We start from the raw sequence: 24,114 nt of genomic DNA, 5'->3' as shown, positions 1-24,114 counted from the left end.
ACCATGGAGGAGCACCTGCTGGAAATTCCCACGCCAAAAAAGAACTGGCTGGCCTTGACAAGGGCCAGGCCCTTTATTGCCCTGGCCCCTACCTGGTGGAACAGGCTCCCTAAGGAGACCAGGGCCCTGCGGGACCTACAGAGCTTCTGCAGGGCCTGCAAAACGGACCTGTTCTGCCAGGTTTTTGGCCAGCTGGGATGACCATCAGACCCTTATACCACCTAGGTCTCCCGTGGGCAGGATTGGGGTTAGGATAAGTCATCATCAGTAATCATAGGGAATTGTTGAACTATGAATTTAAATTGTTATTAGGTTGTTTTTACTGTTATTTATTATTATCTGATATGGATGTACACCACCCTGAGCCCTTTGCGGGAGAGCAGTCTAAAAATGGAATACAAACAAACAAATAAAAAAATAGTGCAGAACTGGGTTCTCAGTTCCATAGTGCAAGAGACTGTTCCTTGTTTCACCAATGGGGGTCTAGTGGCAAACACACACACACACACGCACACACGCACACACCGCTGTGTGAATACTTCAGCTTCTCCCTCTTTCAAAGACTTCTGCTTCCAGATGATGGAGTAATAGTCAGCAAACATGCTGATTAAATCCTATTTGTGGTTTATTGAAACTGAAGTGCAAAAAATAGACATTAGTCTATTGTAGCAAACAAAAGACATGCATAATTTCACTTTAAAGACTAACAACATTGCAGTATGAGCTTTTGTGAGTCGCAGCTCACTTCTTCAGAGATGTGCAGAAGAGCTCATTTTGGAAGCTGTTCATATGGGCAATATTGCAAGGTAGGGAGGAGGAGGAGGATTTGAAGACAGAGAGAAATATGTTAAGAAATGCCAGGAACAGTGGGTTCAAGGATTTTAAGAAACAGATGCTAGGCAATTCCACAGTATAACAGAGTGAAGAAAATTGTGTCAGCTGTACCTTGGTATGTCATTGTTTTCTTTCTAATCCCAAATATATAGATAATATGGAAGTATTCATCCAAATACTGTGTTTAGTGACATTGCAACATTAAATAATGGGAGGTTGGTCGTTAGATTTACAGATACATGTTATGGTTTTTAACATGATAAATTGAGAAAAATGCAATAACAATTACTGGCTGGTGAAGAACTGGATGTTTTTTTTTAATAGATACAGCCAGATTGAATTTGAGGCTGTGGGCAAGTTGACCTAAAAAACATGATTTTCGTAGACAGAATGGACTAGACTATAGAAGTCACACCCCTAGTGTGTCCATCTTCTTTTTGGGCAGGTTCTTAACGCTACTTCAGATATGCTGTCTCCTATGCATTGTGCAGCAGGGACTTTTGGAAGTAGAGTAGCAGTGGGACTAACATTGCAATCACATACATGGAGCTGCCAGTTCCTTTTTTTACTGGAAATGCTGAGAATTGAACCTGGAGCCTTCCATATGCCAAGCAGATGCTCTACCAACTGAGCTGTGGGCCCTCCTCAATTGTAAGAAAGGCTACTAGGAATCCAACTGAAGTCTATTTAGTGGGGCTTATTCCCACGAGAATGTTCTTAGGATGACACTGTAGATTGACTAAAATCCTTTACATTTATTTGATTTACTTCAACCAATAGGTCTGTAAACATGGTTGCTGAATCTCCAAAGTTTTTGCCTTCTTCAGATCTGTAGTAGAAAGTCACCTGTGGCAGCAGAGAGAAATGATATTAGGGTTTGGGATGCAGCATGTGTGCAAGGGTGCATTAAGGAAGTGCTCTGATCCCTTCCATGAAGGTCATTTATTCCCTCTGAAGGCAGCCTTTGATAGGGAGATATTCTGATATAAATTGAGCACCATTTCTGGATCATGATTTATTCTTGTTGCTGGCAGTGATCTTTACACAGATACCTAACTGCATATTAAACCTGCCCCTGTAGCACTTTGACAGACACTGTATTAATCAGTTGAGGTATGATTAGGCTGACCAGACGTCCCGCTTTTGGCGGGACAGTTCCGCCTCCAAACAATTTGTCCCGCGTCCCGTGGGTTATTTCAATTGTCCCGATTTTTGGGAGGCTGCCGCACTGCCTTCTGGGGCGCAAGGCAGTGCGGCAGCCTCCCCCACGCGCGGCTGCAGGAGCATGGCCTCCTGGGGTGCTGCCATTTCCTGCCCTGTCACAGGGCGGGAAATGGCAGCGCCCCAGAAGGCCTTGCTCCTGCGGCCATGTGCGCATGCGCAGGAGTGCACTGCAGGAGTGCACCACCGCAGGAGCGCACTGTCACAGGGCGGGAAATTGCAGCGCCCCAGAAGGCCGTGCTCCTGCAGCCGTGTGCGCATGCCTGCGCCTACCCGCCTGTCTCGGCTCACAAAGGTGACCATCTCGTCACCTTAGGTATGATGGAAGGGTGTGTACTTGGTCCTTTCTTACTTAATATTTTAATCATTTTACCAGACTTAAGAGAGAAATTCTTGCTCCCTGCCATAGAGAAAAGAAAGTTTCATAACAGTTCCATTTTGACTGTTATTTTAATAAATGACTGTATGATGGCTGTATCATGGCTGAAATAAATATGTTGTACCAGCTAACATATATCAACTGGTTTATCGATCTCTGCAGTAATAAGAGTTTGGTGTGCCCGTATGAATGGACTTATTCCAGGCTGTTCCTAACAAACTTGGTGGTCTCTTGAAGTCATATCAAACACCAGCAGCAGTACATTTTCAAACCAGTAATGTTACTGAAGTGTCTAAAGACAGCATTTTCCTTAGGTGGATGATTTCCTAGGGGGAATTTCGCTTTGAGATCTTACCCAACGCTTATGCCATATGGCAAACATTTTATTCAGTTTTTAAATCAGCATTTTAGATGATTTAAAAAATATTGATCCCTATTTTGTTATATGGGGATTTTTTTTACAAATTTCTGTTTTTTAAAAGTATGTATTATTGTTGCTTTCTGAATACCATTATAGGTTTCCGTTCATATATATTTGTATGTAATTTGTTGAAATAATTCCTGAGGTTAATATACAGCAAAAGATGACACAACTAAATATGTAAGTAACATTGGCTAGTTGTGAGCAAACATTAATTTCTAAGCATAATTCACTCAAATCAGTATCAGTACTTTCAAGTAAATATGGTTAAGATTGGAGGACCATTGCATCTCATATGATTTCCAATTTCATCTGGGAGGTACTTGTGTACATGAGTCACATGTGTTTATAAAACATTATTACAAAATCAGTGATGAGTGTCTCATTCCTTTATTATCAAAACTCTTTATAACTGGGAAAGTAAAAATGCACCAATGGTGGGTCGCGATGGGAGGTGGGAGGGGTTTCAGCCTGGATTCATCTCTATCTTTGGAGACCCAGGTGGTGTTTTTTCATCTGCGCCAGGCATGGCAGCTGGCCCCTTACCTCTCCCTTACCTCTCCCAGGCCGATCTGGCCACTGTGATCCATGCTACGGTCACCTCAAGGCTAGATTATTGCAACTTGCTTTATGCGGGTTTTCCCTTGGTGTTGATCCAGAGGCTGAAATTGGTCCAGCATGCAGTGCCACAGCTTCTTGCAGGTAGCTCTATTCAGGACCATATCTCTCCTGTGCTGCGCCATTTGCACTGGCTACCAATAGAACACAGGATCACCTTCAAGATGTTGGTATTAACCTTTAAGGCACTCCGCGGCAGACGCGTAACGCCCAGGGGAAAGGGGTGTCTTGCCCCGGGTGTGTGCCGGGGCAGGGGCGTGGCAGGGGTGTTCCGGGGGCATGGCGGGGGTGCACGCATGCCCCTGGTGCAGTTCCCCCTCACTCTGCCCCTGCTCCACAGCCTGGTGTCATCATACCTTAGGGGCTGTTTTTCGCCATATGTCCTCTCTCGGCCTCTGAGCTCTGCAGATGCCAATCTATTGGTGGTTCCTGGCCCTTCTGTGATGCAGCTAGCCTCCACCTGGGACAGGGTCTTTTGTGCCTTGGCCCCCGCCTGGTGGAATTTCCTGCCACCGTCCATTAGAGGCCTGCAGGACCTTGAACAGATTCGCAGGGCCTGTAAAACACAATTATTCCACCAGGCCTTTGGGGGTGGGGTGGGTAGCCTCTGAAATCAGATGCCATCCCTGTATTCCAACTTGATATTCATAACTTGGAATATTCGTAACAATATGATATGTGATCTTCGCCATCTGATATTTTGTATTAATAGATTATTTATGGTTTTACGTTATTTATACTGGGTTTTAAATTGTAAAGTTTTATCATGCAGCTTGTACACCGCCCAGAGCCCTTTTGGAGTGGGTGGTATACCAAATTCGACAAATAAACAAACAAATAAACAAACAAATAAATAAATAAATAAATAAATAGGGACAGCTATTTCTGCTCTGCTGTATATTCTGAGATGAAATAATAAACTCATCTTTCATTACAGACTGCATCTTATTCAGCACATTTATTGTTGATATTCTGTATTGTTTTAGTTCCATAAGACATAATGGATTCCCAGTGAGTTAACAAGATGGCAAAATAATTTTCAAAAATTCTTGAAGTAAAATCATAAACTCTTTCCCAACATGGTCTCATTATGCTAAATAAATTATCTAGCAGAGCTCTGAGGGAAAACAGCAACAAAGTTCCTGCCTTTGAGTGAGCCTTTCATTGCAGAGAACCAGTTTCCTCTGCACTGTGATCCCTTTAATTATTATTACAGCTCAGACTATGGTACAATATAACATGTTTCAAAAGACAGTATGAACGTAGCCTGCTCAGTATAAATAATAAAATGCTCACAATTTTTGCGCTATGGTGAATTTTAGGTATAGAAGGTTACCTGCTTCCATGTGTGGTTGTAAAAGTACATTTTTGCAAGTGACTGTTCTGGCAGAGAAAAGCATCTGACTAAAAAGTCAGAGATGTGTGGGGTCCAGAATGTTTTTCATTTACAAAAGTGCCTCACTCAGAAATGCTCCCACAAAGGATTGTGGGAAATTATCTGGTGAAGAATGAGGTTTATTCCAGCAAACTAAAAAGAACATGGGAAAGAATGAAACAATGTATTTAGCAGATATATTCCACTGTGTAAAAACAGGTTATGCTGCTTGACTGCTCTTTAGACTACAGGGCTGCCTACTTTCTAAAACAATATGGGTCACAGGTGAAAATATGTAGTCTATGCAGTCTAATCTCCATCACAAAAGCACCACACAATAGCAGTTCTTTCTTATAAGAGTGCAAGGACTGGAATAATAGGGGCATGACAGGTCAAGATTGAGATGCCTTAGGAGAAAGAGAAGCTAATGTAGGCCCCAATCACACAGACTCGCATACATGAGCAATTTAAGGCTGCAGTGCTGAGCATATTTACTAGGGAGTAAGTCCTTCTGATGTCACTGAACTTACTTTTGAGGAAACGTGGTTAGGATCAGAATGTAAGACAACAGGGAGATTACTTGCATCAATTCAGTTTTTAAAAATATGTACGTTAATAATCTTTGTAAAAATAGTGACAAGAAAAATAATTGGTGCTGAAATGTGTATTATAAACATTATCTGAAATGAGATGTGGCACCATTAATTGAAGTAACTATTTTGTGAGAACAGTAATTGATACATTGGAAGTTAACTTCTGATTGAACATTGGATTTATTTTCAGTTTGTACGCAGTATTAAATGAACACACCTATGCAATGTTGAATGGCATTAATTTTTATATTTCCTTTAATAAATTGGGTGAACCAAAATCATACTAACATTAAAACTAAATGAGGTTTCACCAGATGTTTCTTGAAACTGAACCCGACTACATGCCACTGGTATTGAGCTAGTCACAGTTTTCTCAGCACTCTCTCAATCCCCACCTACCTCACAAGATGCCTGTTGTGGGGAGGGGGAGGGAAGGTGATTATAAGATGCTTTGAGACTCCTTAAAGAAAAGCAGGGTATAAAAACCAACTCGACTTCTATCTGTTCTTTCATGGCCATCTCAAGTGTTTTATTTATTTAGATAATGCCCCCCAAGAGGTTTACAAGTGGAAATAATAAAACAAGGCTATTAAAAACAAGTTAGCATATAAAACAAATGCTGATTAGCTTAAAATGATGTTATGGAAAAAGTCCTCAGGGCAGAAAGCTCAAAACAGGTAAACATGATAAAGGCCCTTGATTAAAAGGGTTGTACCCTGTCCTCTGAAGGTAAGTAAGGCTCAGGGAGGGAGGCATCCCAAAAGCAAGACACTCCTATTAAGCAATGTTTCCACTTGGCTCCCCCGTGCAACCAGGAGGACAGACATCCTACACTAGTGGGGCGTAAAGTACAGATGGAGGTAGTCCTTCCATAACCTAAGCCTTAGTCATTTAGTCTTTAAATCAGCACCTTAAATTGTGCCTGGAAACTCTTGGGGCAGCCAGTACAGATCTTTTAGCACAGGACGATACAATCTATGTCATCCAGCTGTCAGCAAATAACCCGACTGCCACGTTACAAACCATTTGATGTTTCCAGATCATTTGATTGGTCTCATTCGAGACAAAACAGTGATTGGTCATCATTTGATTGGTCATCATTTGATTGGTCTCATTCGAGACAAAACCAATCATCATTTGATTGGTCTCATTCGAGACCAATCATCATTTGATTGGTCTCATTCGAGACAAAACAGTGATTGGTCTCATTCGAGACAACGATGAAACCGCATACAGACGGGAGGTTGAACAACTAGCCTCGTGGTGCCACTGGAACAATCTAGAACTGAACACACTTAAAACCGTAGAAATGGTGGTAGATTTCAGGAGAAACCCTCCCATCCTACCTCCTCTCACAATACTAGACAACACAGTATCAACAGTAGAGACCTTTAAATTTCTAGGCTCCATCATATCTCATGACCTAAAATGGACACCTAATATCAAAAATGTCATTAAAAAAGCACAACAAAGAATGTTCTTTCTGCGCCAACTCAGGAAGCTCAAACTGCCCAAGGAGCTGCTGATACAGTTCTACAGAGGAATCATTGAGTCTGTTATCTGCACCTCTATAACTGTGTGGTTTGGTTCTGCAACCCAACAAGATCGACACAGACTTCAGAGAATAATCAGAACTGCAGAAAAAACAATTGCTGCTAACCTGCCTTCCATTGAGGACCTGTATACTGCACGGGTCAAAAAAAAAGGGCTGTGAAAATATTTACTGACCCCTCGCATCCTGGACATAAACTGTTTCAACTCTTACCCTCTAAACGTCGCTACAGAGCACTGCACACCAAGACAACTAGACATAAGAACAGTTTTTTCCCGAATGCCATCACTCTGTTAAACAAATAATTCCCTCGATAATGTCAAACTATTTATTATATATTTATTATATAATTACTGCACTACTTTTTTCATCATTCCTATTACCCATCTCCTCCCAATTATGACTGTATGACTATAGCCTGTGCTGACATTTCATTTTATTTTATGATTTTACATTCTATGTTTTTATTACTATTGATTGTTTCCTGATTGCTTACTAGACCTATATGACAATCATTAAGTGCTGTACCTTATGATTCTTGACAAATGTATTTTCTTTTATGTACACTGAGAGCATATGCACCGGAGACAAATTCCTTGTGTGTCCAATCACACTTGGCCAATAAAGATTCTATTATCTATTATCTATTGCAAAGAGACCTATGCAGAGTGCATCACAATAATCTAACCTGGCTGCGATTACAGCATCTGTATGCATAGGGGCATTTATTTATCCGGAAACTCGAACGAAGTAGACAATGTATCTGGATCGTGTGTGGACAGCCAATTTTAACGGAAATCCGAGTGTGTTGTTAGTGATTGGGTCAGATTTTCCACACATCTCTTGGCCTACATGTTTTAAATAAGGTGTATAATTTGCCCGCTGAGATTTCGGTTGAACTTTTGTTGTGGAAAGACAAGAAGGAACCTGCAGCTTCGCGTCTTCAAGGCACGAGGGTTGAGTAGTCATCGAGATAGTCCACAAACGCCGCCGGCGCCCTTCCTCGAGTAGAACCGGCTTTTTGCCCGCGATCCTATTAATTCTGCTGCTTTAGAAGCGCCTGCGGGTGACCCGCGACTCCAGTTCGGGCCGCGTTTCCCTTGTTTCCCTCCTCCCTCTCCCACCGCGCTGCGATTTCTAAGCGCTGAAAATCCTCGCACACATCTCAGGCGTTGCCTGGCAACGGCGAAAGGGCGTGGTCTCGAAGGCGGGTTGGAGGCGAGGCCTCGGCCACGGGGGGCGGCCTATTCGCTTCCCTCCCGCTGCGAACCAGCGAGGAGCCCCAATGCAAGGGAGACCGGCGCTCGACGAGCGTCCCTCCCCTGCTCCGGAAGGACTTGCCCGCCTGGCCTCGGAAGTGGTCCTGGACAGAGTCCGGCCCCGAGCGAGGCCTGGTTGCCGCTCTTGGGAACGGAGCTCCGGGGAGACCACGATCAGGCGGGCAAGGACCGGGGGCTGCCGTCTCCAGCCACCCGCAGGCGCTTGGGCCTCATGAAGAAAGTGAGTGGGGACCTCTCGCCGCCTCCAGTCACTCTCTCCCACGAGCCTCCGCTCTCTTCCCGGCGATCTACGGTCGCTTCCTCGGCCTGGCTTGGGAGCCTCCGGGCTGAGAGAGCGGTTCTCGTTTGGGGTGGGGTGGGGTGGGGTGGGGGGGCGCGGCAAGCTTGGGACAGGGGCTGGCAAAGAGACAGCGAGGGACTTCCGCTTCTTTCCCCAGCAGTGACTGCAGGGGGTCCCGATGAAGGGTGCGAAGGTGAAAGCGGCCGGGCAGGTCCTGCGGGCAAGTTCGGAGGAACGAGTGAAGCTTAAACGGGCGCGGAGAGAGCGGGGGTGGGTCGTCCCCTTGCTGTACAGAGCCTACCATGTCTCTGCCGAGGGCTGGTGCGGTTTCGGCTGGGCAGCTCCCTTGGCTTAAGGGGCCGTGGAAATGCCAGCGGAGGGTTTGCCTTCCCGGTTTGCTTGCCAGAGTTGTTGTCGAGCCCTGATCTTGCTGGGGGAAGGGGCGTCTTCCTTCCTTCCTTGGTGGGCCCTGGCGGGGCGCGTTTCTTGTTGGCAACTCTGGTTACGGTACCTAACCATCCAAAGGACCACTCTTTTTTGAGTTTTTGGTATATCATCTGTGTTGTAAAATGATTGTGAGCCTATTTTGTAGGTTTGTCTTTTAAAAAGGCAAAACAGTTGTGTTGAAAGTTGACGTCGAGAACCTTGGTTGGAAAGAGGCTGGCCTTGTTCCTGTTTTGTGAGATCTGGTTTGGTAACAGCTTACTCTGCAGTATTCATCCCTTTAGATAAGTATTTGTTTAAGTTTTTCTGCTTTTTCCCTGTGCTAAAGGTGGCTCACAGGAAGGCAGAATGTGTGTTCAATAAAAATTAGGCTTGTTGGATCCAAGTAGTAATTAAGCATCATCAATATTTTACAAAAACAATAAAGTAATTTAGAAATGGCTATTGTAATTAAGTTGCTATGCCCACATATTAGAACATTGCTTAACAATTACAGTTTTGCAATGTGTATGAAAACTAAATAGTATCTGGTTTCTTCGGGCAGACCAAAATACCCTGTTTTTTACACCTGCAATTTTGTCAGTGGTAGTTATGACTTAAGGTGTGTGTGGGTCCCAGGCAATAGATTTTTAAAAGTTGATGTCTTGTTTGAATCCAGAAGTAAATGGATAGCCATTTCAGCTGCTGTAACATAGGCTGAACTTGATCCCAGTGTCTTGTGTTAGATATAAGATGGGGAGCAGCGCTGCACCAACTAAATCTTCTCATGTCTTCAAAAGAGGGCTCCATTCAGATGTTTTTGTAGTAGGCAAATGTAGATGTTACTGATTCATGGATCACCATGGCAAGCTATGTAGGAAGCGGTGATACTTTTATGTACAAGGTGGAGATGTAATAAAGCCTGTTCAGCCACCATGATCACTTTTCCTTCAAAAAAGCAAGCCTTTGTCTAAAAAACACAGGCTGCTTTACTGGCATTGACAAAGAAATAATACATAATCAGTCTAAAGTTACCTAGTTCCTCCAAAAACACAGACTTTCTTGCTAGCACCATCTTCCTTTTGTTTTGATTCAATACCAGCTTGTTCATATGCATTATTTTGTCCATGGCTTCTAAATACTAGTTCAGGACCACAACTTTGCTTTAGGTGTACATGGTATTTCTTCTGCCAGAGCTGTGTTTCTTCTTGGCAGAACATGTGGACCATTGCATTTAGGGAAGTACATACTGATTTAGGTAAACTGAGGATCTTATATGTTGTTGCCCTTTTGGAAATCTTGTAAATAAATTTTTTAGAACATTTTTCCACCTTCACCTTATTTGAGATAGCTGGGCTCCTATCCCAATAACTTGAGATAGGTCTTTGTCTCCCTTTTGGACTAGTGAAGTGGATTTGGTTTCATGTGTTCTCTAAGCATCAAGATGGCACGGCTTTCTAGATATGAATTTTCATGGGAAGGGAGAAGTGAGGTTAGGCATGTACTACAGGATGTTTCAGTAACATTAGAATTGGGGTCTGTTTAGATGTCCTGAACAAACGGGATGTCTGAATAGAGCCCAGTTCTAACAAACTGGTGTTAAGGCAATAGGAGTTGGGTCAAAGACTTCCAAAAGCAAGGTAGATCATTAGATCATGCTTTACACATGTGACATGGGGCATGCCTTGGCAAATTATTGCTACCACAAAATCTAATTCTGAACTTTTAACAGTTTCTTGAAATTTTATTACAGCTGTGACAAAATTGTTGTAGTATATAAACATATTTGCCATTACCACAACAAATCTTGGCCTCTAACTATAAATAAGTTTGTGCTTTTCCTGAGGATCACTGCAAGACACTTAAATGAAATCACTTCAGAAAATCCTAAGCACCACAGCGAAATTACTAGGAGCCATGTTGACTTGGCACCTGGAATTTTTTGAGCCCTGGCGAAGGGAGCAACCCTGTGTATCACACCGTGCTAGGTTTGAGCACAGAATGAACAAACCTGTTTCCTGGTTTTAACATCTGAATGTGGTTTCACTGTAACAGATGAAAACACATGGTACCATTCTCTCCCCCCCCCCCCATTTTTCCAGTAGCACTCAGAGGGCAGTATGGCATTCCCTTTGCATAGACTATTTTTTGAGAGACTGTTGGATAACTTGTTGGCCACTGATCTTACTAATCAGAGTTTTAAATAAGACTTTTTTTTTCACAACCATGTATCCTTGTTCACCAGTTATGATTATATGTAACCATCTTAACCAGGGATCATGACTACGTTGTCTCTTGAAAATTTTTCATACGTAATAACTTCAATAGCAGAGTAATTCATGGAGTCATTTTGATAATGAATTTAATGTGAACTTTTAGGCTTCGAGGCTAATAGGTTTCAAACTGATGTCAGAAACTGCTGGTGGAATTCCTGGGAGCATGGATGCTGATGACAATCAATGCAGCCGTTCAGTTCAGTCAGGTTTTTTAAAAAGCCCAGGCCTAAGTGGCATGTGTGTCAAAGATAGTGAATCTGCCTTTTCTTCCAAGCAACTTGCCATGGGGCTAAAGGAGCAGAGTTCTATTTGAGAGAGAAGGAGACTGAGAGGGTTGTTAGGCTTTCATAGAATTTCTGGTAATATGATCAAGCTGCAGCATAGGGCAGATGACTTACCCTTCCACTGCATTAATAGATTATTGAAATGAGCAATAAATGTCAGCTGGCATTTTAGATGATATGGTAGCAACTGTCTCCTTGGAACTAATTTAGCCTGAATGTTGGATTAGTGATATAAAAAGAGATGCAGGGGTTTAACAGAGCTGAATATTATTACAATTGTGTATTTCAAATAAATGTGTTGGTGAAATCTCACCCCCCCCCCCCCCCGATGCGTCACATATTGTTGGAAATATGAATAATACAAAAGTATTGCCTTATTGAGGCTGAGAGTGTAAGCCACAGTATGGTGACATGTTAGTATAGCTTTGTAGCAGTTTTTTTCAGGGATCCATTATTCACTAAACAATATATTTAATTTTGGTGGTCAAGATTCTTCTTGCAAACTAGAATCTCTGAAGACAATTAACTGCAGGCTTTTAATGAAGAAATTAATAGTTAGTGGCGCTACATTGTCCTATACACCCCTTTAAAAGGCATGAAATACTATTAAAGTACATGGTATGATTACAGAGTCTTGTCATTAAAGTGTGGGAGAAGTCATTTGATATAGAATAGTGATGAATAAATCGGTCAGTTACCAGTGGGCATAGAGAGCACCTACGTCCCTTAATTGTTCTGATAGTCTTCCTTTGTGAGATAGATAATGTGGCTTGAGAGACAGCTGCCATACTTAGTTAAATCTTTCCCTTTCTGAAAGGCTTTAAGTGCATCAAGGGCTTTCCCTCATGGGTACCCCCTCAATCAGTTCTGGCCCCATACTGCTTCAGTGTCCTCTGATTTCCGCATGCATTTTGCCTTTAGTTTTTGCTTTTTTGTTGTTTGTCCCCTTTTTTCCTCTTACCAACTCTTATGAGACCACTGTTACCCAGTGGTGTAGTGCCAAGGGGGCGGGGTGTGGGGTGTGTGAAGCACTGGGGGTGCATTGGTGCAGGGGTGTGGCAGGGGCGCAGGGCACGTGTGTGCCCTGGGCGCAGTTCCCCCTTGCAACGGCTCTGCTGTTACCCCAATCATTTTCTGGAAGCTAATTATGAGTTGCTTTTTTTCCTTGTACATAATGTGTCTGTCATATATATATATATATATATATTTTGGTATGGCCTACCCAACTCCAGCCCACTTTTCAATTCTGGGACTTCATCATCAACCCACTCCCGCCCAGTGAAGATCAGTTTTGTTGTTTACTTTTTTAAAAGAGGCACTAAAATACCAATATATCAGTATAGCGTTGTAATGATAGATTGAGCTGATTCTCTGAATTCCCAGCTTTCTTTTTTTAAGTAAGTTTCTAGCGCCCCCCCGCCCCGATATCCTTTTTTCTTTATATCTTCACGAGCACAGAAACTAGACTTCCATCTTTTTGGCAATTCATTACAATGGTATATTTAGATATCAATATAAACATGCACAAAAGATAATAAGGGCGTTCTGTGACACCACTTATGACCACATAAGCCTCCTTTGAAAATCATAATTATTTACAGCACAATAAACTGACTCTCCAACTGTGAAAACATGGAGAGAGAGCAGACCTTCGGAAGAACCTCGTGCCAACCGATTCTACTGCTTGTGGATTGACTGCCAAAAAATCAGGAGTAAGCTGAGTGTGCAGAAAAATCCAGAAGCTAAAGAATAATTTCTGACAAGTTTTCTAATGCCAATAGTTGTTTCACTTTTGAGAATTACAGAACTAATCTTAAACATTCTGAAAATGGTTGTTTTTAAGTAGCTCATAGTGCATGTTGGAATGTTAGATGAAGATCTGGTATTCCGCTTTTTCAGGATTTCTCAATGAGAGTCTATTTTTATGTGCCAGGATGATCATCTAATCAAAGTGATGAGATCATGGTGACTGTCACTTTGAGAAACTGAAGAAGAAGAGTGGGGTTTTTTACATCCCCCTTAACTCCTGTAAGGAGTCTAGAAGCAGCTTACAAACTTCTTCCCTTCCTTTCCCCACCACAGACACCCTGTGAGATAGGTGGGACTGAGGGAGAACTGTTACTAGCCCAAGGTCCCCTGGCAGGCTTCACGTGTAGGAGTGGGGAAACAAATCCACTTCACCAGATTAAAGTCCTCTGGTCTTAACCACTGCACCATGCTGGCTCCTGGCTTAAAATTCTTGTTGACTTCTTTTTGATGAGTTGGACTGAAATTATTTTTCATTCAGTTTTTTTCCATTATTTGTTTCCCTTAGTTTTAAGTCTTTATAAAACAAACTACATATATTTACTGTCCCAGCATTCATCTATTAATGTATTTACAGTTTACCCTTAAGAACACTTTCCTTGGAGTAAGCTGCATAGAATATACCATTGTAGGATTCTAAATGAACCTGCTTAATGTTTCACTGTTCATATTTTATTGTGAATTTACATGAGAGCTCATAATTGAAATGCATTGCAGTTAAACCATTCTGTTTTATATTTTAAATTAAATATACTAAAGTTGAGTATTGGATTTAATATTTGATAGAACCATCTTCAGCTGCCTCTTGAATATTGAAAGTGAGGGAGCCAACCCTAGGAGGTTGTTTCATAATCATAGGTTTGTCACTGAAAAGGCCCTCTCTTGTACCCACCAGCTAAGCTCTTTTGATTGGTTGGACAATCAGGAGAACCTCTCCCAGAGGCGTTGCTGGGCCATACTGTGTCCGGTGCGTACTCTGCATTTTCTGTCCCCCTGCCCCCCCACAAACACACTTACCTTAGTTCAGGCTGAAAGTGCAGGCTGGAAAAAGTGGCCTGTTCACTTGAGGCTGAAAACGGCTTGGTGGGAAGTACACTTCCCTGGAGACCTTGGGGAAGTGTAGTTCCCACCAGGCCGTTTTCAAGTGAACAGGCCACTTTTTCCAGCCTGCACTTTCAGCCTAAACTAAGGTAAGTGTTCCACCCACAGGTGTGTGCCAAGTGCAGTGCACACACCCCGCCCCCTAGTATCTCTGCCTCTGACTTCTCCCTGTGGGCAGAAGCGTATGAGAGAAGACGTCCTTCAGATACCCCAGTCTCAAGCTGTTTAAGACTTTAAAAGACAAAACCAAAAATTTGAATTAGGCTCAGGAGTGAATCAGTACCTAATGTAATTGTTGCAGTATCAGGGCTACATTCTCCAGGTAGCTGCCACCCGACCAGCAGCTGCAGCTTCCAAATTCCGGTTTTCCGGGCTGTGTGGCCATGGTCTGGTAGATCTTGTTCCTAACGTTTTGCCTGCATCTGTGGCTGGCATCTTCAGATATGTCTAAGACTTCATGCCTTGTTCCAGGTTGATGCAATCTTATATTAACTGCACTGATTTACAGTTTGTAATCCTCTTTAAGTCTCTGTGGGAAAGGGGCTATGAAGTAAATAAAATGGCTGTATAAATAAAGTTAGGTTGGATTAAAAAACCTCTCAATCTTTCTTGTGTTCAACTTGCCATTATTGGATAATGTAACTGAGTGCATAGTGGCAGCATGATGTGTAATATGCTATGTGATACAGAGCTCAGTTTTCCTGGGTAACACATCTGCCTGTGATTTATTTCATTGTGGCTTCAGGCTCAGTTTTGGAAACACAGATGGCTTTGGTGACACTGATGGGCAATCTTCATATACTGATGATATATCAGATGTCTCTTTTGCTGATTCTGTTGGATTTGGCAGCATTTTTAATGCTGAATCTCTGAGTAAAGGAAACTGGATTGAGAGACACTGTGATCCACTTGTGTTCATCCTTTCCATTGTAAGCGAAAGTGAGCATCTTTTCTCTCACCAGTGTTGTTTAGTATAATTTCTCTTACCAATTCATTCCAGACCTCTGAGTGAGATGGATGACAGCCAATCCTAAAGCTGCAGTCTATGTGCTGATAACACACAGCTGTATATTACGGGAGCTAAGCAACCAGAACTTGTCATCTCCGTCCTTGTTTACTGCCTGGATGTTGTCAAAGGCAAGGGAAACAAACTAAAATGTAGTCTAGTTGATGCTGGTTGGAAAGGCTGGTAGTCCTTCCTGTAAGTGGACTTTTTAAACCAACATTAGATGGGGTAACACTATAACTGGCAAATTGCATGAAAAGTTTGGCAGTGTTATTAAACCCAGCCAGTTGTTATTGCCGAGCACAAGGCTCTTTGGGAGATAACAGGGAGAGGCAGTCTCACAGGTATGATGGTCCAAACCCATTTAGGGCGTTGAAGATTAGTACCAGTACCTTCAACCTGACCTGACCTGGTATTCTACCTGAAACCAATAACAGAGTACTGCTGGATGTGTGCTCACCAAAGAGACCCTATGAGGATATGAGAAGCTGCATTTTGTACCACCTGGAGTTTCTGGATCAGTGTCAAGGGCAGCCCTGTGTAGAGCAAGTTATAGTAGTCTAATCTTGAGTTGACTGTTTTTGGGTTACTGTGACTAGCTCAGGGAGGGACAGATAGGAGGCCAGCTTCTTCGCCCAGCAAATTTGGTAACATGTGAGGCGTGCATCATTCATGACCATTGCCTTCATGGATAAGGACCACTCCCAGACTCTTGATGGTTGGCATAGATGTTAGTTGCACCCCAACAAGGGTTGGAAGCTGCCCCCTCCTGATCCAGCCACAGGACCTCCATCTTGGATGGATTCAGTTTCAACCATCTCTGTAGTAACATTTCACCCCAGCTTCCAGACAGCTGGCAAATGTAGTTAGGGTGGTACCTATCAGCAGATGCAGCTGGGTGTCAACAGAACACTAATGGCAACCCAGACTGAAATTCCAGACGACAAGAGGATGCATACAGATGTTAGACAGCATCATGGATTGCCCCTTGTGGGACTCCACACACCAAGTGGTATGATGAGGTACTCTCCCTGAGTGCTACCTTCTGTCCCTGACCCTGGAGAAGTAAGCCCAGCCACTGTAAGATTATCTTACATATTCCTGAGTCAGTGAGGTCATGAGTCAAAAGGTCATGGCCAACTGTATTGAATATTGGTATCAAGTGGCATCTTATACCCTCAACTTTTATATTTGGAAAGTTTATATTTAACTGTTTTGTGGTGTGTGGTCTATAATATGATTTTGTCACACGTCAATTTCGTTAATAGTTAATGAAGAAAAGTAGTATAGAAATATTTTAATGACTGCCAAATCTAATTGATTTATAAGATGTTTCAATAAAATAGGAGGTGGTTTTTCAAACCTCTCTAATTTGAGTATTGACAGTCTTACCACATAATTTTGCTGTATTTTGAAAGCTTCCATTCTTTTAAAAAAGGTGATGTCTACATGGGAGATGTTAAATGGATTCCTGCATAGGTCATGAAAATGTTTTACTGTGTTTTTGTATGCTTTGTTCTTATTAATTGCTGTCATTAAAATAGAGCCTTTGTAGTGCAGTTGAGGTTTACCAAAGATTTCACCTGAGGGATTTACCTGATGCATAGTAAAAGTTTCAGTGCAACAGGAATGGTTTAAGTCAGCTGGTAGAACAGCAAACCCTCTCCTCTTCTCCCTTTTACAAACTTTTTCTATGACATCTGTTTTGTTCATGGGACAGTCGAGTAGCATGGTAATTGCCAGTGTGCTGGATGCTAAACCATGCTAACAAGTGATAAACCAAAATAATCTACAGATCTTTTCAACAGTTTAGCTCAGTACTGTGTTATTTACCTTTCAAAAGCCTCAGTAAAAGCTCCTGTATCGGTCTCTGTTATCCTTTTTCTGCTATGACTTTGGCTTGAGTTTTTTTAAATAACCAGAATGATCACCAGGACATTCCTGCTCAGCAGATGAAACCTATAAAATTAAAGCATCTGATGGTAATACAGCATATGCAGCCTTAATCAGTAGGCATAAATATTTAGTAATATTTGTAGTGTAAAGTGATAGCAAACTTAGTCAGGGCCAGCAAGCTGTTGTTTTTCCAAGCTAAACATTTGTTTGGTAGGATACTCAAGTTTGAGACAGAATAGGGGGTGGTAAGTAGGGGATTGTGTTAGACTATAGATTGCACATAAACCATCCTTTAGTTAAATTATAAGTGAATATTTACCAAGCTGGAAAAATACCAAGTGTCTGGCTGCTCTGTATCTGGATACTGAGTTCTTCCACACTGAGGATTTACCCATTTGTTCTTTCCAGACATGCTTGGCAATGCTAGCAAAATCCGGTCTGTGTACTGAAAACAGTTTGTGCCCTGTGTTTGGGCTTAAAAATATAAAATCTACACCTTGCAACTATTAACAAAAGTGCAAAAACAGATCAGTAACATTAAGCAAAAAATAGTAACAAAATGCATTTTCTAGTATAGGCAGTAAGTGACAAATTGCACAATAGCACAAACCGCCACACCAAAAATATTCACTAGCTGTGGAAAGTGGTATTATTAGATGGCAGATGTTTTATTCTGCAGTGGTAATAATACAACCACAGTAATAATGTGAGGGTATCACATAAAGTTTCTCATCTTGTGACTAGAATTCAAGTCCTGGCACCAGTGTGACTTCATTTTTGGCTCAGTCTTTATGTGCAAAAGGTCCCAGGTTCAGATCCTTGGCACACTAAAGGATCTTGGAAGTAGGAATTGCAAAAGCCCTTTCTCTGTCTGAGTGGGTACCACAGTAGACAGTGCTGAGCTAGATGGACCAGTAGTATAAAGCAGCTTCCCTTGTTCACACAACACTTGATCACATTAAGGAAAGTTTAACAAGGAAAGTACAATGCCACACTATGAGGGGTGTTTATGTGTGTGAGAGAGGCTGATTTGCTGCACCATGGAACAACACAAAGCAGATCAGAGCAGCATTCTCTCCTGTCGTATCCTGGATTCCATGCTGCTGAATAAAGAAGTGTCACCCCTTACCTCACTGTCTGCCTCACACTTGTGTTGCAGCTCTGTCTCCTTTGTCCCCATGTTCTCTTCCTCTTTATTCTCACCACTGTTTAATTTTCATGTTGTGTGTCTTTTCTGCCTGACGTCCATGTTAATTCTGTTTCTGTATCCTGATTTGTATTTTTGTCTGTGGCTCATTTCTTTGAACTTACCACCTTCCTAACCTCTTTCCCCCCTGTTTCTTCTTTCTTCCCAGCCTAGAAAGTGTTATCCTCTGTAGTTCTTGGATGAATGCATACTGCCAGTTAGGAATCTGAAATATTGTTTACTGTTCTGCATAACAGCTAGGGGAGAATATATCAAGGCTGGAAAATATTTCAAGTGTTAGAAGCCAGCATCAAGCCTGAATGAGTGTCAGTCTCTGTATTTTTAAAACTAACATTTTCAGGGGCTCAGCTGATCCATAGCCTGGGATTTTATGGGTGTGCAGAAATAAGTAATGAGACACGAATCATGCTATGCATTACAAATGATGGCATACGAAAGTTGGTTGGCTTCTGATAGAGATATGAGTGGCTGAGTCCCCACTCCTGATTACTAAAATGCTCTATACACATATACACATTTCTTTCTAGTCTATTGCATTGCTTCTCAAGTGCAAGGGACAAGTTACATCCAAAATTTCACATTTGAAATCTAACTAAATAAAGCAACTCTTTTAAAAAATAAGTCTTGCATTGCTCCTTAAGACATGATGTAATTGTCAATTGATTTTGTAGCTGCTGTGTATTAGCTATTTTTGCATAGTTAAGTCTTAATCTATGAATTCTAGAAAGTTCTGCTGAACCATTGGCTTTACTTTTAAGTAGCCCTGTTAAGGATGGGAAGACTAGTGGAAATGTCTATAATTTCTGGTTTGTTTTAGTTGGCTTCATTATTCAGGTGTGCAAATCAGAAATTCAGTCTTTAATTTTAGCTAGCTTCTTTAATGTGTAGGTTTTATGGTTTATTTAGTGAAATTAATCCTGCTTTTCAAGTGCTAGATGACTTCATAATTTTAATGTTTACTTTATTACTTTAAAACACACGTTGAGCTTGATTTTTTATCATGGTTGCATTGAACCTTAAACAAGTTGATCTTCTCCACTACTAATGTATACAAATGCTAGCCACTGAAAATGACAAAATTTGGACTCACACCAGAACCTGAAAATAATGTGACCTTTTATATATTGAAAGATATTAAACCTTCCTACTAGGGAAGGATAAATAAGATACTGTACTTGAGGCATTTTTAGCAACTAAGAATTTAGGATACTCTGCCAAAAACATTTCTCAAGTGAGCTGTATATTATACCAATTAAAGAAACGTATCTGCAAAAAGTCTTAGATTTGCTTGACCTTTTCTAGGAGGCAGAAAAGTTAAACATGTAAACATTGCAAAAGAATGCTTTGAAAATACCATGGCAAACTTAAATAGAAAATCCAAAAATTAGGGCTGACTAGGAACAAAAGAGGAGTGGCTGTCATTGGAATTGGGGATGTGAATGTCATTAATTGCTATTGGAAAGGTTCTGATTTGAGTCAGTGCCAATACTGTTGTGTTTAGTATCTCTCACTATCTTCATTGTAAAGGTGCTGTTCAAGATGGTATATTTCTCCCCACAAAATCCATTTACATTACTAAGACCCCTTCTACACATGTGGAATAATGCACTTTCAATCCATTTCCAATGTACTTTGCAGCTGGATTTTACTGTGCGAAATAGCAAAATCCACTTGCAAACAATTGTGAAACCAGATTGCAAATAACCCGTTCTTGTCACTCACTCAAGTTAGACCTACTTACTAATATAACTCCATGCTTCCAGGGAAGGTTTTGCTTTGTTTTTTAAACTTCCACGGTGTGTTCTCTCAGCCAGTTAATAATTAACAATTATTAATTGACCATCTTGTCAGCCACTAGTAAACATTATGAAAAATAACAATCAAATTTTTGTGTAAGTAGTGAAATGTTGAAGAGTTGCACTGTAAAATTGTTTTGAGAATTTCACCTCCCCGTGGCTGCAGCACTGCCAAAACAGCTATGGAGCTGAAACGGTTACTCTGTGATATTGTGTCATTCAACATTTCTGGGGTTTGCTTCAGCGAGTGGTCAGGATAATGCCCTGCCCACCTCTGGCAGCCCACTGTACCATTGCGGCTGCACTGCAGTTGCACAGCACCAACTGTGGCTGTGGAACTCCCTGGCTGAAAAAAACTACAGCAACCAGTAACCAGTCAGTCTGCTCTCCTTTCCATTTTGTTTTTTAATTTGGCCATCATGTACTTTTTCTTGCCTCTTTCTACACATTCTTCAATCAGTAAAAGAACATTTCATTCACAAGCAATTAATGGATTGCTTAAGAGAGTTCTTTTGACAATAAACATTTTATGGCTCAAACATTGTATATGTTTGTTAGCTGATGAGATTTTTAGTTGATTGTCTGGCTTTGTGGTTGATTTGCTGTGCAGTCCTATATAGAGTTTAAGGCTGCTGCTGTTTAAGCCCATTGAAATTGATGGGCTCAAACAGAAACAGCTCTACATAGGATTGTACTGTTAATATTTTAAAATGTGTTTTTTATCTTGAAGGAACAGCAATATATTGCAGTAAATTTCAAATATGATAGGGAAGAGCCCCCAGGCATTAACAGGAAAAGCAACTCAATATTCTCCTGGATGGAGGAGTCCATCTTGTTGGGGTGTTCCCCGCACTGGATCCGATAGGCAGGAAAGATACTTTGGTCACTTCCAGTCTGATGTTGGCGCCAAAACCCCCCAGTATCTTTCCTGCCTCATCCGAGTGTGCAGCGAACTTCGTAGGCTCTGCAAACTTTTTTCTCTCAACTGTCTTCTTTTTTCCTTCCTACTGTGTTTCTCTTCGTCTGTGGGGTTGTGAGGCCTCGTGTCCCCCCCACTCTCCTTCCCCTCTCCTTCTGTGCTCTGTTCTTGTCTTCCTGCCTTAAGACAACCACGAAGGCAGGGGAATGGCTACGGCGCCATTTTCTCCCCCCAGAGAAGGTTACCTCAGATCAGCAGCCGAGAACACTCGGTCTGCCAGACGCGGATCCAACCCTTCCCTGCACAGCCATTCGGCTGGGAGGGAAGAGGGAGGCGGCACAACTCTAATCAGCCAGCTGGCTCGATCAGAGTCCTCCTCAGCAGCGGCCAGGGAAACAACGAGCCGCCGCCACACCACCTCGGCTAAACCCGGCAGGGGCAGCCATTACGAAGGGTGGAGGGAACGCCGGAGCCGCAACCCCGCATCGCCCGAACGACGGGATCGCTCGCCGCAAGGCCATCCTGGCTCTCCCGCGTCCTGCCAGTGTCCCGCCTTTCAAACCTCCCCCTCCAGGCCATCACAGCAGCCGGAGAGAAGCCTTAACCTGGTCAGGCAAGAGCGCGAATGTGGGGAGGAGGAGGAGGGTTTTTCCCCCTCGGTTGCCCTGCCCTCTTCATGGGCTGAATGCTCCCCAGCACAGTTCATTGATTTAATGAACACCTCCATTAGGAGGGAAGTTTCCAAATGGTGCCCACCCTTCACTGCCCAGTCCTCAAGGCACAGGCCCCGCTCTAGGTCACCCAGGCACCTCAGAGATGACTCCTTGTGGCAACTCACCCCATATGATTCTGATAGGAGTGACTTCAGTGAGGGGGAAATCCAGCACAAATCAGATCATTTCTCTGAGCCTGAAACTGCCCCAGAGGAGTCTCAGGATCACACCATAAGAATTTTCAAATTCGATCAGCTTCCCCTTTTAATCTCTAAAACCATTAGGGCCCTTGATCTTCAGGACGCAGAGGATGCAGTGGACCCCGTTGCTCAAACTCCATCCAAACCCATCAAGGGTTGCCCCAAGGGTCTCCCAGCCCTCCTCGCTATCGAGGATGAGTGCCCAAAATTCTTCCCACTTCCTGAAATGTTTGAACGCAAACTGAAGAAGGAATGGTTGTCACCCTCTACCAACAGGAGGTTTCCTCAAATTTACAAGAAGTTATATTTGACTCCTTCCCACCTCAATAACCTGGTCAAGATTCCTTTGATTGACGGTCCCGTTGCTGCACTGCACTCTGGCGGTCTTGTGTACAGGGATGGGGAGGGGAAACTAAACGACTCTATGGACAAAAAAGCAGATCACATCCTCCGCAGAGTGGCGATGACCACCAAGATCCTGGCTCCCTCCTCCACCGTGGCCAGAGCGGCTATAGTCTGGCTGCAGCGCATGCTGACCATTATTCCTCCCGAAGTCCAAGGGATCAGGGAAGGAGCTGAAAGGGTTCTAATGGCCGTTTCCTTCCTGGCGGATGCCACCCAGGACACCTTTACCACCTCTTCCTGTAACATGGCCACGGCCGCTGTGGCAAGATGCATCATCTGGCTCAAACCCTGGCAAGCAGATAACCACTCCAAATCGGTAGTAGCCAACTTCAATTTCCAAGGGGGCACCCTATTCGGATCTGAACTCGACTCCATACTGGTCGAAACCAAGGGCAACAAGCGAACTATGTCCCGATCCACTCGCCTGGATAAACAGAAGTTCACCCCAAAACCCAACTTTCGTGCTTTTCGTTCCTCCTTTCCCTCCAACCGAGACGCCAGGAAGAGCCCTTCGGGGATAAGGCGGCCTATAAGTTTAATAAAATAAATAAATAAATAAATAAATAAATAAGAGTGGGTGGCAAGTCCTTAAAAAACAAGGGCAAGTCCTTAAAAAACAACAACAGTTCGTCAAACACCAAAGCGTGACTCAGCATCCCTTCCTGTGCGGGGGGGGGGGAGGCTCCTGGCCTACTCTCACTGTTGGACAGGACTGCACATGGATGCTTGGATCAGGGAAGTTGTTTCCTTCGGCTACCTGCTGGAATTCAGAATTCGGCCAAGGGATCTCTTCATCCCTTCTCCTGTCAGTCACAACAGAGACAAAAAATCCAACCTGCTCCAAGCACTCAATCATCTAATCTCTATCCATGCTATCGAGCCGGTCCCGGAACAGGAACGCTTCAAGGGAGTTTACTCCCACTTTTCCACCGTGCCCAAGAAAAACGGCGACATCCGAGCGATCCTAAATCTCCGATTTACCAACCAACACCTATGGAAGTTCCGATTCAAGATGGAAACGCCTTGTTCTACGGTGACTGCGCTTCAGCTGGGGGACTTCCTGACATCTTTAGACCTGTCAGAAGCCTACCTTCACATTCCCATTCATCCCACTTCCGGTTTCTCCATTTCGCCCTAGGTCAAAATCACTTCCAGTACGTAGCCCTCCCCTTTGGGCTGGCAACCGCTCCATGGGTCTTCACAAAGGTCCTGATCGCACCTATTGCACTACTTCGCAGGGAGGGGATTCACTTGTACCCTTACCTAGATGACATCCTTGTCAGGTCAAGATCCAGGATACAAGCTGTCCACGATGTCCAGAGGGTTCACCAGGTGCTTTCCTTTCATGGCTTCCTCATCAACGAAGCGAAGAGCTCCATGGTACCACGGCAACGGATGGAACACCTGGGCACCATTCTGGACACCACATCCTGTTCTCTGTTTGTCCCTGCGAACAAAATCTCCAAGATACTGGAGACCACCCACGGAGTACTGACTCAAAAGTAATCGGCCCTTCTTCAGCTCGCCAG

The 24,114-nt window shown here is 42.9% G+C and overlaps 1 protein-coding gene across 1 annotated transcript in view; it reads left to right on the top strand.

Moving 5' to 3' along the window:
• The first annotated feature begins 8,270 nt into the window (after positions 1-8,270).
• The window catches only part of FRS2 (fibroblast growth factor receptor substrate 2), a 67,202-nt gene continuing 51,358 nt past the window's right edge, over positions 8,271-24,114 (top strand). Inside the window, exon 1 of the mRNA XM_048499115.1 lies at positions 8,271-8,493. The gene's annotated coding sequence lies outside the window, so the exon portion shown is untranslated. The remainder of the gene's footprint in view (positions 8,494-24,114) is intronic.

This window comes from Sphaerodactylus townsendi, linkage group LG06 (genome assembly GCF_021028975.2).
Source record: "Sphaerodactylus townsendi isolate TG3544 linkage group LG06, MPM_Stown_v2.3, whole genome shotgun sequence".
Classification (NCBI taxonomy): domain Eukaryota; kingdom Metazoa; phylum Chordata; class Lepidosauria; order Squamata; family Sphaerodactylidae; genus Sphaerodactylus; species Sphaerodactylus townsendi.
The sequence above is the reverse complement of the archived record's forward strand: the minus strand, read 5'-3'. Positions and strand labels throughout refer to the sequence as shown.